General features: G+C 35.0%; 1 pseudogene; it reads left to right on the plus strand.

Annotated features, from left to right (window-relative positions):
- The first annotated feature begins 5,386 nt into the window (after positions 1 to 5,386).
- Positions 5,387 to 5,732, plus strand: LOC140692061 (large ribosomal subunit protein eL30 pseudogene; annotated as a pseudogene).
- Positions 5,733 to 21,071: the final 15,339 nt, after the last annotated feature.

The following is a 21,071-nucleotide window of genomic DNA, read 5'->3' on the forward strand; positions in this document are numbered from 1 at the left end:
TAAGCCTTTGCACATTATAATTTGGGTGCTATATTTAAATGAGAAATACAAAATATGCACTTAGATTTCATAAAATTTATAGTTTAAAAAGTAGTTGCACACATGCATATATATGGTGATTTATTATAAAGAATTGGTTCACATGATTTTGGAGACCCAAGAGAGCCAATGGAGCAGATAAAATCTGAAGGCAATCTGCTGGAGAATTCCCTCTTGCTGAAGAGGCTGGTCTTCTTCCATTCAGGTCTTCAACTGATTAGGTGAAGACTATCCACATTATAGAAGGCAATCTGCTTACTCAAAGTTCACTGATTATAATGTTAGGTTCAACGCCCTCCAATCTGACACATAAAATTAAGCATCACAACCACAAAAGCTTCTTCAAATAAAATCTTTAATCAATATCATTGTTGTTGTCATTAAGAGCTTACTGAGCCCTTGGCACTATCATAATTGCTCTAGTGTTTTTTAATCCTCACAATGACACTGTGGCACACTGTTATTACCATTCCTTTTTTACAGATGAAGAAACTGAAGTATAGAGAGGTTATATAACTTGCCCAGGGTTACACAGCTAAGTGACAAGGATTTCAACCCATACAATTTGAGTTTGGGCTTCTCTATGCTATATTGCCTCTCACAGAAATAGATGTTCTAAAATTGGGCATTGAGGTACTTCCAGTAATAACCTACTGCTGATTGAGTCTGATCTCCTTGTTGAACAGACATTGTTATACATATGTTTCTCTAACCAAACTTTACTCCAGACAAGTAGCTAATAATTTATTTTCCCTATACTCAAACTCTAGGCTGGAAGAGAGGGAATCAGGAGAAAAGACATAAGTTGCAACCATGTCTAGATACTTGGGTTTTTTAAAACGATGGCTTATTCCTCTATTGGAAAAAAAACCCCAGAAATTGCTGGTGATCCCATACTGCAATATTTTAAAAATATCATGTAATTTTCATGCATATTTTATTTAGCCTTGCTACCACAGATAGGCAGGGGGCTCTTGCAGAGGGAAGATTATACCTTTGTTTTTTTCTGGGATTCTCCTATAAAACTTATCCAGAATTGTGGCTTTTTCAGAAATGAAAACTGAATAAACATAGACATAAGGCAGGCCTTTGGGGAAAGGTAGCTTCTTTTCAGTTAATGCCAACTGCTAAGCCATTTCCAGAGGAAGTATGAGGAGGAGAATATGATATAGTAGCTAAATACATAGTCTGTGAAGCTAGACAGATTTGACCTTGAATCCTGCCTTCACCACATACTAGACAGTTCACCATTTCTGTGTCTCAGCCTCCTTATCTATTAAAGGAGACACAGTATTCACCTCACAGAGCACTAGTTAAAATTAAACATGGGAATGCACACACATTTTCAACACAGTGACTGGCACAAAGTGTTCAAAAACATAAACAAATTAGGTAATATTATTTATCTAAGCAATTACACATGAATCTTCACCAAGTCTTTCAAATAAGTGTTAATATTATCACCATTTTACAGAAGAGAGAACTGAGGCAGACAGGTAAAGTGATTTGCCTAAGGTCACACAACTAGTTAAGGTGAAGAACAGGGATTCAAACCCATAGTATCTGTCTCCCGAAACCATGTACTTGGCAATGAGACTATACCGCTCAGGTTGCAGGTGAGCTTCTCTTTCTATAATTCTTTTCACAGGAAATAAGAAATAGCCTCTCTGAAAGTGGAGAAGTTTTGTTGCTTTTTAAAGGGACTCCAGACTTCAACAAATGGATGGAGGTTGTATGTAGGGGAACAGAGGTCTTCACAGGATCTCAAAAGTCACTGGTGGCTACCTGCTCCCCTTTTCAGAAGGTCCTCTTCTTTTGCTGGCCAAAGCTCATGAACTTGCCTTAACTGTAACCAAACAGAACACTGCTGTCATCATTGGTGACCATCTGATATCTGTAATGGTGTTTGCAACTGCTTAATGTTATAAAGGTTTAAAGGTTTTTCCTCATGCTTTTGCTGATCAGGACTCGGCTGGAGAGGAAGGAGGCTTGGGTGGTCTGCCCAAACCCCTTGTGGTGCTGAGTGTGGGGATCATGTTCAGTGCCCTGCTCTTGCCCCCCAGTCCCCTCCTCTTGACCCTTTGTGGTTTCCTTGTGTCCTGTTGTTTGAGCTGCAGGCTTCAGCCTTCAGCAGGAGATTCCAGGCCTCAGCCTGCTTAAAAGGCTAAAAGCATTTATCAATCTGACTGTAAACTGCACAAGTTTTTCTCTAGAGCTCTTTTCCATGGAGCCCGTTCCCATGCATCCTTTGTTGTAGATTTAAGAATATTAATACAGTCCCAAAGCCAGAGGTGAACTTCATACCCAGCAGAGGGAAAGGGACCCTGCAGCTCCAAAAATAAGAACAACTTTGCAACAATTTGTTACCCTGTATGCGATCTCTATGGAAACAAGCTCCACCCCTTGAACTCTTGAACTTTTATTATAAAACTGCCTGCTTTCTCTCCCCAGCAGGCTCACAGTCTCAGAGGCATTAGCCCACTGAGACCTCTTTTGCCTGGCAAAGAAAGAAAGCTGCCTTTTCTACTTCATCCAAAACTCTGTCCTTGAGTCTCCATTTGGTGAGCAGGGTACGGAAGCTGTGTTTCGGCAACATGACTACTTTCCCTTCACCAGCAAATAATTTATACATAGCACACACAGAACTGCCACTATGTAAATGAAGCTTCCCCAGTCCTGACATGGTGCACTAAAATAGTCTTTAAATGTTTTCAGAGACATCAGCTCACTGAAGCAGTCACTGTGTTACAGCAGTTACTTCACCTGATGGGTGATACAGCTTTCAAATTGGAAGACATAATTTGTCAATACTTCAGTTATGACCACATTCTTGCTTCAAAATTAATTTGACTCCTATATGGGATCCAATCTTGGCATGGGTATACTCATTTGAAAATTTAGCAATTAAACAAAACAATACTAAAATATCATCAGTGATTCATCAGTGCATAGGCAATTCAAAAGACATTGCTTTGTGAAGCAAAATGTCTCCATCCTTCATCAGCATGATTGCACTTAAGAAATACTGGTATATGTGCAGCAGTGGTTCAGAGCTGCTACTGGAGATGCATATCTCTATTTCTGGAGTGATCTAACTTTGTTAATAGATGGGTCAAACTATAGACATCTATAGAGTGCCTGAATGTAAAGGTCATTCCCTAACACAGGGATTATGAGACCTTGATCTATAAAGCTCTAGTCACCTTGGGAGCCTTTGATGATATCTTATTAAAAAAAGATGGACTCTGCAGGGCTTGCTTGCCATCTTCACCTCTGCTTTAACCAGGACAGCTCTTCATTTATTCTTTGATATATTGAGATCCCTCATAAGATTTCCTTTAAACTAAAAACTAATACTTTGATAAGACAAAATTTGGAAATGATCCTTGTGAATAGAAAAAGAAGTATATGTTGACTATCTTCAGTAAGATTTACTATCTTTGGGGGATGCAGGATACACAGAGTGCAAAGCAACATAGTGTAAGTTTCTAGGGAGGAAAGAATAGTTTTGAGCCCATGTAGGATTGTTGTACAATCAGACAAGGAAGCATAGTTGGTCCAAGGCATTTTATATCTATTATAAAAGTTTCCCAAGGGTTAAATTACAGAGGTTGTAAATAGGCAGGACCTCGGACTGCATTTAGCTCTCAGACATACTTTATTTGGCCTGCGTTGAGTTTTAAAAATCAGGACATCCTACTAAAGATCCAGATTTCCAGTTTTCTCTTTAAAAGAGTAGGATATTTCAACACCCTGGCTCTACATGACAAAAAATCAAGCGTAACTAAGCAATAGCAGATCAATTTAAATCAAAGAAGTGTATATTCTCTAGCTCCCCATAGTTCTCACCATTCTTTATTGTTCTTTATTGACTGCTTTACTCATTGATGCTACCTGTCTGGCTTTGTAACCCCTTATTTAAGAACTAGGAAGCAAAAGAGAGAAAATCTTCCTACAACTGGTCACTCTGAGACCATCTACCTGGAAAAAGATATTAGATTGAGTTTGAATTAAGGAGCACATTAATAATATGTGGTGAGATCACAAAAAAAGTGGTAAATTCAATAATTTAGGTGAGCAAGACCAAGGAGGCAGTATGAGAAGAAACACTATATAACGCTGATAAGAAGATCATGGAAAAAATCCATTCATATGATATATATTCATTGATTACTTATTATGTTCCTCAAAGCAACAGGGAGACAAAAACATATAAGACAGGGTCTCTGCTCTCAAGATGCTCAGTCTAGGGGGGCAAAAAGACAAGAAAATGAACAATCAAAACATAATATAAAAAATGCACTACATAATCAAAATAAGCATAGAATGTTATGGGGGGCACTGAAACAGTGTATAAATCTAGGGGTTTAGGAAAAGTCATTATAATGAAAATTAAGAGTCACTAGATGAGGAATAGATGAAAGAGAAAGGATAATCCAAGTAAAGGAATGATATTTATGAAAATATAGAATTTGAAACATTATGACTTCCCAGTGAAATGTTTTCTCCCTGTGACTGAAGCAAAAAGCATTTGGGGGAAATGGCTAAAGGTGAGGTTAGAAGATAAGGCATACATTCATACCTACATATATACACACACGTATTCATTCAACAGAAGCTTAAAGGTACCAATCTAGGCACTGGGAATACAACAGAGAACAAGGCAGATGAGGACTTTACCTTCATGAGGTTTACATTCTTAAAGATAGAGTTACATAAACAATGTAAATGATTAACTACATTAGTGTCATGATGAAAAGTTTCTTAAAGTACTATAATAGAATCTAACAAGGGAGCTGGCTTTAGATAAGATGCTCTAGAATAACCGATGGATCATAAACTTATACGTCGTAATTTTGTATTTTAAAAAAAGAGCTATAGATTTTGTTCTAAGTGCCACAGACAGCTAAAGAAGAGTTTTAAGGGAGGGTGGAGCTGTAGTATTATCAAATGTGTATTTTAGAAGGATAACCATGGCAACAATGTAAAGGACAGACTGGATGAGGGAAACACTGGAAGTAAGTAGACTAGTTAAGAGACTAGCTGGCAGTATGGATAAGAGAGGTGATGGCCTCAACTACACTATTTTTGGCAGAGATAAAGAGAAGAGAACAGATAAAGAGTTAAGGACTTGCTAAATGACTGCTGTGAATCAGGGAGAGGAACTTGCAGTAGTCCCAGGTTTCTAATGCTAGTACATCAATATCAAGACATGATTCAAAGCTATGGTCAAGTTGAAGTGAAGATCAGGGAAGGTCAATTTAATTCATAAATCAGTCTTTCTTGTTCCCTGGCCATCTTGTCGGCTGCTCTTGGTTGGGACTCGTCCCACACCTAAGGCAGGAAGATGGTGGCTGCAAAGAAGATGAAAAAGTCTCTGGAGTCGATCAGCTCTAGATTCCAACTCGTTATGAAAAGTGGAAAGTATGTGCTGGGGTACGAGCAGACTCTGAAAATGATCAGACAAGGCAAAGCAAAACCGGTCATCCTTACCAACAACTGCCCAGGTTTACGGAAATCTAAAATAGAGTATTATGCCATATTGGCCAAAACTGGTGTCCATTGCTACAGTGGCCATAATATTGAACTGGGCATAGTGTGTGGAAAATACTGGAGTATGCACACTGGCTTTCATTGATCCAGGTGGTTCTGATACCATTAGGAGCATGCCAGAACAAACTGGTGAAAAGTAAATTGTGCACAATTTTTTTTAATAAAACCATTCAGAGCTTGTTTTAAAAGTGAAAGAAAGAAGGAAAGAAAGAAGGAAAGAAGGAAAGAAAGAAAGAAAGAAAAAAGAAAGAAAGAAAGAAAGAAAGAAAGAAAGAAAGAAAGAAAGAAAGAGAGAAAGAGAGAAAGAGAGAAAGAAAGAAAGAAAGAAAGAGAGAGAAAGAAAAGAAAAGAAAGAAGAAAAGAAAAGAAAAAAGAAAAGAAGTAAGGAGAGTAGATCAAGTCACAGATTCCATCAGTTCAGCCGGTTATAGTGAAAACAGTCTTAATACCTAAGCAATATGAGTTCATTTTGAAGCTCTGCTGTATGCCATAAGCAGGTAAAAATGGCATCTGATATTAGAGAGACAAAGTTGTGACAAAAGATTCATGGAGAAGTCCACTCAAACTTATAAGAAATCTTTAAGGATGGGGGAATTTGGGCAACTAGAGACATAGAAGGTAACGTGAATTAACAGCACAATGAGAAAGCAGTGCAGAGATGAAAATGACCAATGTATTTTGATGAGATAGTGGCTATAGCAGACTATTAATGTTAGTACAAATAGGAAGAGTGACCTATTACCAATATTATCTACAATTACTAAGAAGAAGAAGAAGAAGTACTCTACTTTCAGAAATTTTGCAGAATTTTCTATGTACAAATGGTCTGCCTGCCAATATTTATTCAGACTTTTCTTACTTATTTTGTTTGTCTCTCTCTATATATGGCATATAGGTTAATTTTCCTGTGCAAATAAAGCTAACTGAGACATGACTAACAGAATATTACCTAACAAAATCCAAATTCTGCCAAATGAAGTACAAGCTAGCTAATATAGGAAATCCCTTTATTATAAATTAATGAACTCATGAGAGAGTTAAGGTTTTCGTGGAGATGAACATTCCAAACAGAATAGGATAAAGTCATCCTATTGAAACTGTACTGGAGGGTTACTTTTTTCTTTCCATCTGCTTAAGCCTCACTAAAAAGTACCATCTGTAAAAAGAAATTGTATATTATAAAAACTACTTCTTTTTAAAAATAATTTTGTCATTCTACATTACATCTTCCTTGTGTGTTCATAGAGAAATATATAGATGATCTAACTTTTGGCAACAACTCTGATATTTGAAAATCATCACTAAAATATCTAACTCTTTTGTACCAAGTCTAGAGGCTTCAGACAGAACATGTAAACTTAAGAGAAAAAGAAAAGACAAAATCCCATCAAGTATGTAGACGTGTTTAATGAAGCCCCAGAGTAACCAAAATATGGGCCAGACTGCTCCAAGTTATTGAAGCCAAAGAATTGGGTAGAACTAGAGTCTCTGAGTCTTCTCTCAGAGCTCTCATCTAAGGTTCCCATTTCTCAAGCACTCCCTTGGCTGCTCTGTCTTTACTTCTTATCTGACCTCTCAGATCATGATGACATTCCTTAGACCATTATGTTCTGAAGTTGCATCTACAACTCATATTGACTAACTCTGAAAAAAAAAGGTTTATTTAGTTTAGATAGGGTCTAATTAAGATTAATGTTCTCAGTCTTTCTTGTTCTGCATTTTAGATTCTACTTTTTATATACTAATGTACTTCTACATTTTAGTGACCAATTTTAAAGATTGGTTTGGAATTCAGTGTTCTTAATTAACAAAACGGGAGCCATTTAGCTACCCCCAGAATAATCTTCAAAGTCTTCTCACGTATACTCATTTAGCACAAATTCACTTCTTCATTAAATGAGAGTAGTGTTATAAAACATCTTGTATATGTTTTTTTGAGTGCTAAAAGTGTATTTCAAAAGAGCTAAAAAATATTTTTCTAGCTAAAGATTTAATTAGAAATAAGATGTATCATCTTACTCAAATAAACTGGGTTTCATTGGAGCTGGGCTAAACATAGTGGTACATCCAAAAGAAAACAAATCCAGCTCCAAAAGCCAAAAATATCATAAGTGATGATTTATTATCAGGGGCAGGTAAGTTTTATAGAAGAATTAATGTTGAACATGGTCTTGAAGAATTGAGTATGTGTTCACAAAACAAATGGTGTATGGTTGGAATCCTAACGGAATTCCAGGCAGATGAAATAGCAACAGCAAATGCCAATGAGTATCCAAGTTTATTAACGATTCAGAGAATAGGAATTAGTGTAGTAGAGCTAGAATGTAGGATACATGATAGGAAGCAGGAGCAGACTGAATGCCAGGAATCAAGTGCGAGCTGGAGCCAAATTATGACAGCCTTTAATACTAAACAAAGGAACATACAATTCATATTGTAGACAATAAGGGTGCCCTAAAAATGTTTAGTCAAGGGAATTATGTACTGAGAGTTACTAGGTTACTAGCTTGATATGCTTAGTAGAAAGCACCATGTCTTTAATCAGAAAAATGAATGTAAATAGAAAGAAGATTAGGGTCAGGGTTACAGGGTAATTAATTCAGTTCGAGACAATTTGTGTGACATACAGCTGAATATACAAGTCTCGAAATACGAGTAGGGATACAGCATTTAGAAGTCAAAGGTGGAAGAGTAAGACCATCCACAGAAAAATTATAGAGAGAGAAGAGGGTTGAAAAACTTTAGAGTATATAAATATTTAGAGAGGGATTAGAGAAAGAGGATTCAGACGGAGAGACTAAAAAGCTTGTAGATTGCAGTAGACTCTGGAAAGAGAAGTAGATCTGTAGCTAAGAGGAGAGAATTCTAAGAAAAACGTGGTAGTGGTCCCTCTTTGTCATATTTTGGGATGAAAGAAATGTTGAACAGACCTCACCTTCTTGAATCCTCAACCAGCTGTCTATTGTCATGGTACATTTACAAGCTACATACAAACAGACAATACCAAGAAAACTCTGGTATATCTAAACTCTTTATTATTAAAACACCTTAACCAATACCACAACATCCAACCCACTGAGCTGCCTAAACCTGTAAGAGCTGACATAACTCTTTTTTGGCACTGGGCTCAGGAAGGAATTAGAGGTATACTGAGTGCCCTGTCCCTTGAAACCATCCCCTTAACTCTGTACCCTTGTAGTTTGACCACCAATAACAAAAGGGGACATGAGAAAGTGAACTCACATAAAGAGCCTTCTCCGTATGGCCACAGCTTCCTGCTCTCTTTCCACTCTGGCCAATATTTTACTATAACCAAGTATAACCCACAGCCATCCATAAACTAAGCCAAGTATGTACCTCCATTCTGTTTGTCATATTCAGCTATATCCAGCTAAATTGTTCCTCATCAGAGAGAAGAATTACAAAATATCCATCAGAAAAAAGCAACGAACACTATAAGAAAACATAAAATGTCTCACACTTGCCATGTCCTTATAGCATGTATCAATTTAAAGTCCCTTCAATTTTCAAAGCAAATCCCTGTTCCTAGAAAGGAAAATAAAGTTCTAAAAAATACATTTATCTCTTATTCCCACCAGAAAACAAAAATACACATATTATTTTATGTAAAATGCATCTTCCCTCTCCTATTTTAATTTTGTTTTTATCATGAAATATTTGAAACATAAATTTGAGATAATACTAGATTGTATAATGACCACCCAGCTTAAATAAATCTTAATTATTTTCCATTTCTTTTGTATCTTAAAAATCAGAGTTGCAGCATCTTGTGTGTATCTCCCCAGTTCCAATCCCCTCCATTCCTACTTCAATACTCAGGATAAATATAATTTTGATTTATTTAAATATGTTGACTACATATGCATTTAGCTCTAAAATATGTGCTGTTTTACATTTTAATTTACATAAATGATACTTTGCCATGCATATCATTCTAATATTTTTACTTTCACTATCATTTAATATTAAATATGTATGATTTCTCTTATGCTTTTTACTTATTATTAATTTATTTAGTAGTTCATATTTTTAACCTCAAAACACATGGTTTCTAACTATCATATATTTTTTAATCTATCCTTTAAATGCAATGTGTTCACAGGAAGTTGCCTACATGATATCAGTTCTTTAAAATGTGTTTAGATTTCCTTCAGGAATTAGTACATCATAAATTTTTGTAAATGTTGCTATGTGAGCTTGAAAACCATATATATATTCCATATTTCTTCTCTGAAGGAACGTGGGTATATGTGTGCATTAGATCAAGTTTATTATTTGCATTTTTTGCATCTTCTCAATATCTGGTAATTTTCGGTCTGCTTGATCTATCAGTTTCAGATATATACGAGTGAAACTCTCCCACTGTGATAGTTTTGTCAATTTCTCCTTGTAAGTCTGTCACTTAATACTCCACATATTTTGAAGTATTTTTTCAGTGTAAAAAGATTTATATTAGTTGCATCTTCTTAGTAGCTTGATTCTGTTATTACAGTAATGTGTTTCTTCTAACCCCTATTAATGCTATATGCCTTGAATTTTCTATCAGAGAAAACCTCTCCCATTCTTTCCCTCTGCACTTCTCATGTAGCTTTAATCTTGATATTTTTGTTTAAACTTATTTAACCATATTTGAATCCTAAAATAATATATTATTTAATTTTGCATGTTTTTTAATTGAAGTATAGTCATTTACAATGTGTTAATTTCTAGTGCACAGCAGAATGTTTCAGTCATACATACACAAACATATATTTGTTTTCATATCCTTTTTCATTATAGGTTACTACAAGATATTGAATATGGTTCTCTGTGCTATACAGAAGAAATTTATTTTTTAATCTATTTTATATATAGTAATTAATATTTGCAAATCTCAAACTCCCAATTTATCCCTTCCCACCCCCTTTCCCCAGGTAACCATAAGTTAGTTTACTCTGTCTGTGAGTCTGTTTCTGTTCTGTACATAAGTTCATTAGTGTCCTCTTTTTTCTTTTCATCTTTTAGAATCCACATATGGGTGATATCATATGGTATTTTTCTTTTCTCTTTCTCGCTTACTTCACTTAGAATGACAATCTTCAGATCTATCCATGTTGCTGCAACTCTTTTTATGGCTGAGTAGTATTCCATTGTATGTATATACCACATCTTCCTTATCCAGTCATCTATCGATAGACATTTAGGTTGTTTCCATGTCTTGGCTACCGTAAATAGTGCTACTGTGAACACTGGGGTGCATGTAACTTTTTGAATTAGAGCTCCCTCTGGAAAAATGCTCAGAAGTAGGATTGATGGAACATATGGTAACTCTATTTTTAGTTTTTTAAGGAATCTCCATATTGTTTTCCATAATGGCTGCACCAATTTACATTCCCACCAACTGTATAGGAGGGTTCCCTTTCTCCACACCCTCTCCAGCATTTATCGTTTGTGGACATTTTAATGATGGCCATTCTGATCAGTGTGAGGTGATACCTCATTGTACATACAAACACTCTACAAATGACACATGGCAAAACTAATGCTTAGAATAGTAGCCAAAATAATCACAGTTAGTAGGAAAATATGCATTTGATGTTTTCTTTCATGTAGTGAGATGTTGATTTAAAAAACACCCCTGGGGTCTCTCTACTTTCTCACATATTCCACTCCTGGAGATCAGTGTTGTGCCTTATATGAGTGGTGAATTTGAGATGAGGAACTGGTTGTATCTCTTAGCCTCTGCCTCTTTTTTTCACTTAAGATCCCACTATCTACACAGAGTATATATTCTGGTCATCTCCTCTGTGCACTCATACAAGGGTGGCCTGAGGTTTACCAGTACTACCTGTGGCTCGGTGGCTAATTGTCTAATTCTCCAGTGTAGTGTAAGATAGACTCCTTGCTCACAGATATAAGACATATTATCCAATATCAGCTTTACCAGTTATGGAGATGATTTTGTATATCTCTTTCTTATTTGTATCTATAAATAATTTAGTGAATTCCAAACTCAAGTGGGGAAAATGGGAGCAGCCTTACAATCCCAACAGGAAGAAAGAATGAAATTGTTTTCTTCTTGTAGTTTACACAATTCAGCTTTTCCATAAATAAATTATATTTCAGAAGATTGATTTACACACAAGTCTCCCCAAAGTTTCATGCCCAACCACTCTTGTCTCTCATCTCACATAAGTTACTCTTATCATCTGTTCCTCTCTTCACTTTCTTGCTCTATTTTCCTGTCCTCACCTTTCACCTTCTGAATCTCTTATCTTTTTCTATAAACTAAACCAATTTGACCTCTTCAATCATCCTCTCTATTCACTGCCTGTATCCAGACCATTAAGGCCCAATGGCTATAAAATACAAAAGATTTATCTTTTAAAAATAGGTAAGGAATAAAAGAAAATATCTGCAAATCATATATTCATAAGGCATTAAAAATCCAGAATATACAAAGAACTCTTGACTCAACAACAAAAAATCCCATTCAAAAATGGGAAGACATTTCCCCAATGACAGTGGAGATGTAGAATAGACATTTCTCCAAAGTAAAAAGGATCAAAGAGCGTATGTCAAAATGCTTAGTATCATTAGTCATTATGGAAATGCAATGAGATATTACTTCACACATGAGGATGGCTGTCATTTAAAAAGGTAATGGAGGTTAACTGAACTTATTGTGGTAATCATTCTGCAATACATACATATATCAAATAATATGTTGTATACCTTAAACTAATACAATGGTATATGTTAATTATATCTCAATAAAATCGGAACCAAATTTTAAAAAGAACTAAGTCATGTTAAAAAACACTAATAAGCAAGTTTTGGGGAGGATGTGGAGAAACTGGAACCCTCATGCATTGCTGACAGGAATGTAAAATGGTGCAGCTGCCATAGAAAACAGTTTGGTGGTTCCTCAAAAAATTAAATATAGAATTATCATATAATCTAGCAGTTCTACTCCTAGGTGTACCCAAAAGAACCGAATGAAGGGAATAAACCAGATACTTGTATACCAGTGTTCATAGCAGCATTATTTACAATAGCAAAAAGGTGGGAACAACCCAAGTTTCTATCAACAATGTATTGGTACAAAATGTGTGATATCTATATCTGTCTACTGAAAGATAGATATAGATACACACATAGACACACACAATGGGATATTATTCATCCATAAAAAGGAAAGAAATTCTGATATGTGTTATGGGTAAACTTTGAAAACATTATGGTAGGTGAATTAAGCCAGATATAAAAAGACAAATATTATATGATTCTATTTATATAAAATATATAAATAGGCAAATCCAGAGAGACAGAAAGTAGATTAGATGTTACCAGGGATGAGAAGCAGGGCAGGAAGGGAAGAATAGGAGTTATTTCTTAATAGATACAAAATTTCTATTTGGGATGATCAAAAAGTTTTGAAAAGTTCTGAAAAGGATAGTGGTGATGGTTGCATGACATTGTAAACATACTTAATGCCACTGGATTGTATAGTTAAAAATGGTTAAAATCAGAAATTTTATATTATATATAATTTACCATAATAAAAAACTAAGAAAAAAAAACAGGTGAGGCAGAAAGACTGTGGATAATAATACTTCTATCCCTTTCAAACATGTCATATTTATATAATAGATTATAAACTTGGGAAAACCATTCCACTTCTCTGAATTTCACCATTATCATCCCTTAAGTGGGGATCACTTTGCACTGTAAGCCCCATAGGGTTGAAGGTCAACTGCAATCTAATGTGTCTGAAATGCCTAATAGTATATAGTATGTTCTCAGAGTACATATCCCTTTACGTTTTACCATAAGCATGTGATGTAAATTTAGTTTTGCTATTACTAATCAAAGTGGCATTGCCTGAGATTTGCTGTGAAAACAAATTGTCTGGGAAAGGAATTTTTGTTATATAACTGCAACTATGTTCTAGTCTAAGTAATTACTTAAATCACAAGTCTTGTGCAGGAAATCAGAATTTCAAGTGATTTGGATGTCACATACACATCTTAAAGTTAAGGTGCCCTAAACAAATTCTTTAACAGTTCCCCTAAACATACTCCTCACCCAAATCTTCCATATCACTGTAAATAACACCACCATTTACCCAATTGCTCAAGCCGGAGACAACTTCCATCCTTCTCCTCCTGCCCATCCCACACTCACTCCACTACTAAATTCAGTCTATTTTACTTCCAAAATATATCTGAGTTCTGCCTTCTCTCCATTCTCACTGACACTCTTACCACCTGAACTGCAACAAAATCTTTCGAATTGAATTCCTCACTAGCTCTCTAGACTCTCTCTTCAATCTCACATAAAATAACCAGCATGATCTTCATTATATAGAGTGGATTATGTAACACTGCTTTAAGCTCTTCAATGATTTCTAATTCATTTTGAATAAAACCCAGACTTCTTAATGTGGCTTTTCAAGCCTGTGCATGTTCTAGCCTTTGCCTATAATCCATCCTCATCCATCGTCCATCTTCTTGTCTATCACTTACTTTGCACTCGCCACACTGGTTTTCATTCCTTAGATATGCCAAGCCTTTTATTACCTAGGGTCTTTGTGCATACTGTGTTTCTGCCTGAAACATTGTTACCCATTCTTCATTGGGCTTCAGCTTAAATGTCACTTTCTCAGGACAACCCACCATGACCCTATAATCTAACATAGGTTCTTCATATTACTCTCACAGCACCTGCACACTGATTTATGTACTTCTTTCTTGCCAGTTTCTTACATTATGATATGATCTCAAGGAGAACTAGAATCATAACTGTTTTATTTACCACTACATATATAGCACTACTATAGCATTGGCTGAATAGGAGACATTCAATAAATATTTGTTAAATGATCCCATAAGTAAAATAAGCAGTAACAACATGGTACATATCAATGTATATGTATTTCATGAATAGGTACAATTACGTGTACTGATTTCCCACACATAAAATATTTACATGAGCATGACAGTACATTCTCGTTACAATCAGTTAGAAGGCATTGCTCATGTATTGTAATTTCCACATAGAGCATGACCGTTTCATATTCACATAAGATTAACACAAAAAAATTTTGTGAGAGCTTTGTGGGTAAGCTATCAACATAAGTGTTCTTGCCCCTTCCAGCATGTTCACCTTATAAACAATTCAATCAAGGGAGTTATTCCCAATAAGACTACTGAAAAAGGTTAATGCTATGATGGTCTGGTTACATTATATCATCTATTACATTGCTTTTAATTTTATTTTTTCAATAGCCAGTATTTTGTCTGAGTTAACCCTCCACTTACATCCAAATGCACACACTCAAACACAGAAGTTTTCACTTTTATCCACAGTATTACTTTATAAAAGAAAAAATAGAATTTCCTTTACACTTTACAATATCATCCCCATCATTAAAAGCATAGAAAGCACATTGGGGACAGAGGTCAAACTCAGCAGTGGCATCCAGGAAGCTGGGAAGTAGGGGGCTGGCACAGATGAGTTTCAGAGGGGATTTCTGAGGAACCGATTTTGTGACATTTCTTAATGCTCCACTAGCTAAGTGTCTGTTGCTGTCCAAATCAAGACTTTCATTATGTGACGTTCTATAAGCCCTTTACCCTGGTAAAATTGACAACAGAAAGCTACCCAGCCAAGTTAATTAGATTTTTCATTAACTTTTTAGCCCTGGTATCATTTTGCTTTCAATATGATGGAGAGTGTTTTCAAGTAACAAATTTAAGTAAGGATCATATAAACTTAATTTGGGAGGCTTCGGATATCCTTTGGCTAACTCTCATTAGATTGGGCTGTAATCAGTCAAAGGAGAAGGAACAGTTAGAGCAGGATATGTTCTCCAATTGAAAGTAGTTTAAAATGTGCTTTCAGGGCAGTGAGTAGTTGATTTGGTTTATATAATTTAATTAAAAGGCAACAAACCTTTAGTACTCATTCTTTCATATTAACACTCTTATGCTTGAAAGCTGTTCACACCAAATCACATCATCTTAATGTAATTATCAGCTCACTATGAAAGAAAAGTGTGGCCTAAAGTAAGATAAGGCTGTAGAATGTTAGTCCAAGAAAAGCCTTTGGCCATCACCTAGTCCAAGGATTCAAGGATTTTCAAAGACTTGTAACAGAGAAATCCTTTCCCCAAACATTGTTTAAAATGGAAGCCATAAATACAAAATACATGTTTATGGTAATGAGTATAATAGTTAACACTTGAATCAGATATTCTGATTCTGAATCAGGGACACTTGCCCCTAGACCATACTGCTTTGTTTAAAGGTAGGATTTTCATGGGACAATTACTATTTCAATGTTTCTGCATTTTTAATAAGCGATTCTTTCATGAGGTTCAAAATAAATTTGAGAAGTCTGTTTCTTATCCTTGCCCCAGTTTGCTCATTTCTCCTCACTGCTCCTACCCTTTGCTTATTTACCTTTGAGGTGTTTCTTTATACAAATAAAAGAAAATATGAATACGCACTCTCATTTCACCTCTTTCTTACAAAAAAATGTAATGCAATAAACACTGTACTGACCCTTGCCTTTTTCACATTATAAAGTATGTTGGAGATCTCTCAGTATTAGTATACAGAGTGTTCATCATTACCTTTTACAATTGCTTTATGTTTATGTCATAATTTACGTAAGTGGTTCCTTTTTGAAGGGCATGGGTTGTTTCCATTTTTTGCTATTATTACAAATAATGCTGCAAAGTATTATTAAATGTATGAATGAATAAAGAAACGTTGTATATACGTGTATGAGAGAAATGTAGGCTATTTGATGACTCTGTGATGTTTTGCAATATAAATCAACCCTAGGAAGAGTTTGAAAATAGGCATAATGTTCAAGATCTAAAGTTACCCTACCACCCTTTACCTTCCATCATAACAACAGCCATGGCCTCTGAGCCTTGTTCTCAGAAAAGAGAGTCATCTAATAGTTTCACATACTTTAAGATGCTAGAATGGTACTTGCTTAATGTCTGGAAATGGCAACGCCTTTTTCCAAAGGGATGATTACTAAAAATGTGATTTCAGGCAAGTTGATAAAAGGTGGGGAAAGTGATTTGAGAAGAGATATGGAGCTTTCCTGCTATCTTTTAAATTACTTCTACCCAAAGCACGCTCCAGCTAATTATAGAAGATTGTTCTAATCTTTAGTGGTCAAGATTTACTTATGTCATAGGAATTCAGAGATTTAACTTTTTGAAATCCCTTCAACACAAATGTGGCCTGGGTTTTGTCTTTGCAAGACTACAACATAAATGATACAAACTGCATCCTAAGTAATTATTCTGTTTAAATTTATTAATAAGATCCTATTACCTAAGACTGATATATTTTGGGGGTTTGTTTTCATATTGGCTTATTTGCTTCAGTTGAGGATGAGATTTGGGGGCATGAAAGGGAAAAGGGGGGAAAAACAAAACAGTTTGATGAGTTTCTCTCAACAAAATATAATTAACATTTTTCTTCTTCAGGCCTTTTGAGTCCTACCACACATTTTCCTAAGCAGCTTGATTTCACAAGCTCAGGATGGTGATGGAAGAGAAAGAAGAGAACAATAATGAAGAGCATGGCTGTGGGCACCCACTGCCTGGACTCAAAGCCCAGCTAAATCGTTCCCTGACCTTGAGCAAGACACTCTCTCTGCCCTTGTTTCTCGCTATTTTAAAAATATACTTAGTAACTACCTAATGGCTTTGTGTTGGTGAAATGATATAATGTATAGAAAGTACTTAGCTCAGATTATGAGCTCAATAAATGTTAATCATTTTATTTTATTACATCTCCACTTGACTGTGGAGTCCTTGAAGGAAGGCAGGGAGTTATAAATTTCTCTCTATATTCCCACTTCTTAGCTAGGTACTGGGTACATAGTAAGTGATACATTAATGTTGACCAAATGTATGAGAATAAAGAAAGGAATGAGCTAAAGGGCACCAAGTCCTTCCTCAGTTAGGTGGAAGTCTTGTTGGCATACCACCCATTGCACTGATGAGCTAGAACAAGGGAAATGAATATTTCAGTAGAGCCATCTTAGGAAACACTGGTTCTTTGCTCCTGTTTTGCCAAATATCATACTTTATGACAGCCAGGTCTGGGGAAGATATACCATGCCTCAGGTAGCAATGTGAATTAAAACTGTCTTAACTCTAGAGGAGACATTTATCATGCCCCTTTATTTGTTTCTGCTATGAAATAGATATACTGCTTCCTGAACACTATGGACTACTTAAGTATGCTTTAAGGGAAAGGCTCTATTCACTTTCAGATCCAAGATCCAACTAAGAACTTCATCCACTGTCCCAGGCTCTCCTTTCTCTGAAATTCTACCATGCTTTCCATCAGGACCATATATTTATTCTCTTTAGGCATCTTCCCAACTGCAGCTTCTGTTTCTTCAGTCAGGACCACATGATATAGAAATGATCCCTGGCTTTTCAAAGACAGCTATGACTTCATGTAAGTTTGTTCTTCAAAAGAGTCTTTACCTATGTTGATATAGATATATGTATATACATAGATATGTACTTTATTTTCTCCCTTTGCAAAACTCTTAATGTAAATACATTCACAAATTTAACAGGAAAAAACTGCCATTGTCAGATTCTGTCAAGTCATGATTTTCAGCCAGAAAATACAGTCTTTATAGGGATCATATCTGTTTCCCTGTCAACTTCTCCTCTCTCTTCCACAGAACTCTGATGACTTAGCTTAGCCACCTATATGTGTCTTTTAACATAAGCCACATCAAAAACTAATTTTAGTAGCAGGTGGGTATAATTACTAGATGATTAAATAGTTAGAAAGACATAAAATAGAGATAGATAGGCAGGCAGACAAGTAGTTCTTATATATAACACAGTTGTGGAGGCAGATGGTTCAATAATTAGTATTTAAAAAGGTAAGCAAATGATGTTTATATATTATTCACCCTTAAATGGAGCTAAATTTTAAAAGTCAAGTGTGTTATTGTTTCTCAGAAATAAAGCATCAGTAACAGCCATGATCTTTTAAAATCAAAAGCCTGCTTGACATTTCCACCTGAATGTTTCCAGACATCAAAAATTTAACATCCTCTATATGGATCTCTTGATTGTTCCCCATCTCATACTGTTCTTCATCTAAGTAAATGGAATCACATTTCTCCAAGCTAGAAATCTAAGAGTTATCATAAATTCTGCTGTCTCCAACCTCTACATCCAATCCATTAATACAATCTATGATTTTACCATCAAAATTTGCAGATCTTGAACCATCAGTTTTTCTTCATGTCCACTGACACTGCTCTTATCCAGACTGCTATCATTTCTCTTTGCCATAGCATCCCTGTTTCCCTGTTTTCCACTCTTGTGTTTCCCCATATCGATTCTACTCACAGAAACAAAAATTATTTAAAAATATAAGTCAATTCATGTCATTCCACTGATTTAAATCCTTCAGTGGCTCCCCATTGGACTTAGAGTAAAAGCCAAACTCTTTACTAAGGCTTAGAATTCTCTGTAGCAGGTGGTCCCTGCCAATTTTCCAAACTTATCTCCTGCCCCTTTCCCCTTGCTCACTCTATTTCAGCCACTTTCATGACACTTTCTCTGATATTTCCCTACATATTTATAAATAAACATGCTTATACTTCTATTCATTGATGATCCATCTTTAGATATTATCTGTCAACTTCCTCTTATAAAAGACGAGTACACAGCTCTCATACTCCTTTCATTTCTTGTAAAGCACCAAACACTTTCCTGCTTCCTGTCCTTTATAGGATCTGCTTCTATTAGGAATGCTCTTTTGACTACTACCATGCCTGTCTTCACATAGACATCTTAATTTTCAGGTCTAAGTTTAAATGCCACATCCTCAAACAGATCTTCTCTAACGGTCCAATCTAAAAGATGTTGGTTCCTTATTTTTTATCTTAGCTCCTTGTCTGTCTCCTTCATTGCATTAAACAAAATTTGCAATTCCTTTACTTGTATAGTTATTTTACTTTATTTTTTATGTCTCCTTGTCTCAGTTGAATGTAAGCTTAATGAACAAGAGACCATGTAGCTCTCATTTCCATCGTACATTCACCATTTAGCACAGTGCCTGCCACACATTGCCAGTGGTCAAATATTTTTCAGTAAGTGAATAACTAAAAGCAATGTACCAAAATGTGAAAAATCTGATTTTGACATCTCTCATTGCAAGCGAAAAACAAATAAAAACAGTTAAAAATTCTGTATAGTCTTTGTATTAATGAAAAGCCACAGGTATATCAATATTGCATAACATTCATCCTAATTCTGATCAAACCTATATTTGTTTTAGTATATTTAATAATGTTCATAAATGTTAGCTGTCTTGATTGTGGTGGTGGTTTCATTGATGTACACATCTATCCAAATTCATCAAATTGTACATCTGAAATATGTGTAGTTTACTATACAGGAATCATGTCACAATAAAGGTGTTAAATAAATAAATAAATAAAATTAATTAAATAAATAAAAACTTTATGGGAATAACTATTGAAATGAAAGTGCTTATAATACAGAGTTGGGAAATAAAACAAGTTTTAAATGAAAAAAGTCATTCTGGTTATGCTTGGCCATTTACATTTCCATGTAAATTTTAGAATCAACTTGTCAATTAGTATTTAAGGGGAAAACATACTGAAATTTTGGATGGGGTTGCACTGACCCTCCACATCAATTTGAAAATAAGTGACATCTTTATAATATTGGGCCCTTCTATTCCATAAACAAAGTATATATCTCAATTTATTTAAGTATTTGTAAGTTTCTGTCAGCAATATTCTGCAGTCTTTAGTGAGAAGATTTGGCATATGCTTTGTTAAATTTATTTATAAATATTTTATGGAATTTAAAATGTTATTTTGAATCACACTATTATTTTTTTAAAATTCAGTCTATAATTGTTGGCTGCTACTCTGCAAAATACAATTAATAATTTTATATAAACATGAATCCTGTGACCTTACTATAGTCATATTAATTGTAGAAATAGTTTTGCATATTCCTGAGGATTTTCTCCTGAGGTTATCATGCTATCTAAAATAGAAATAGTTACTTTATTCTTTGAACTCTTTGTTTTTATCTTGCCTTATTGAAATGGCAAAGACATCCAGAACAATGTTGAATATATGTGGTAAAAGCAACACGGAATACATGGGGTAAAAGTAGGCATCCTTGTATCATTATTTTTACTGGTCTGTTGTTTGGATATTTCTATATGGAAAAAATACTTGGATTTGAAATTCCAAAAAAAAATGTTCATAAAAAGAAAAATAAAAAATTTCCTGAGTCTAATAAAATATAATTGGACACGGGGACTAAACAAGGGCCATGAAGAAATAAGAGAAAACTTTTTACCTTATATGTAAGAACAATTCTTCAAAAAATTGAAAGCTATATTTATTTATTTAAGGGTAAATTT

The sequence above is a fragment of the Vicugna pacos genome, chromosome X, assembly GCF_048564905.1.
Source record: "Vicugna pacos chromosome X, VicPac4, whole genome shotgun sequence".
Lineage (NCBI taxonomy): Eukaryota > Metazoa > Chordata > Mammalia > Artiodactyla > Camelidae > Vicugna > Vicugna pacos.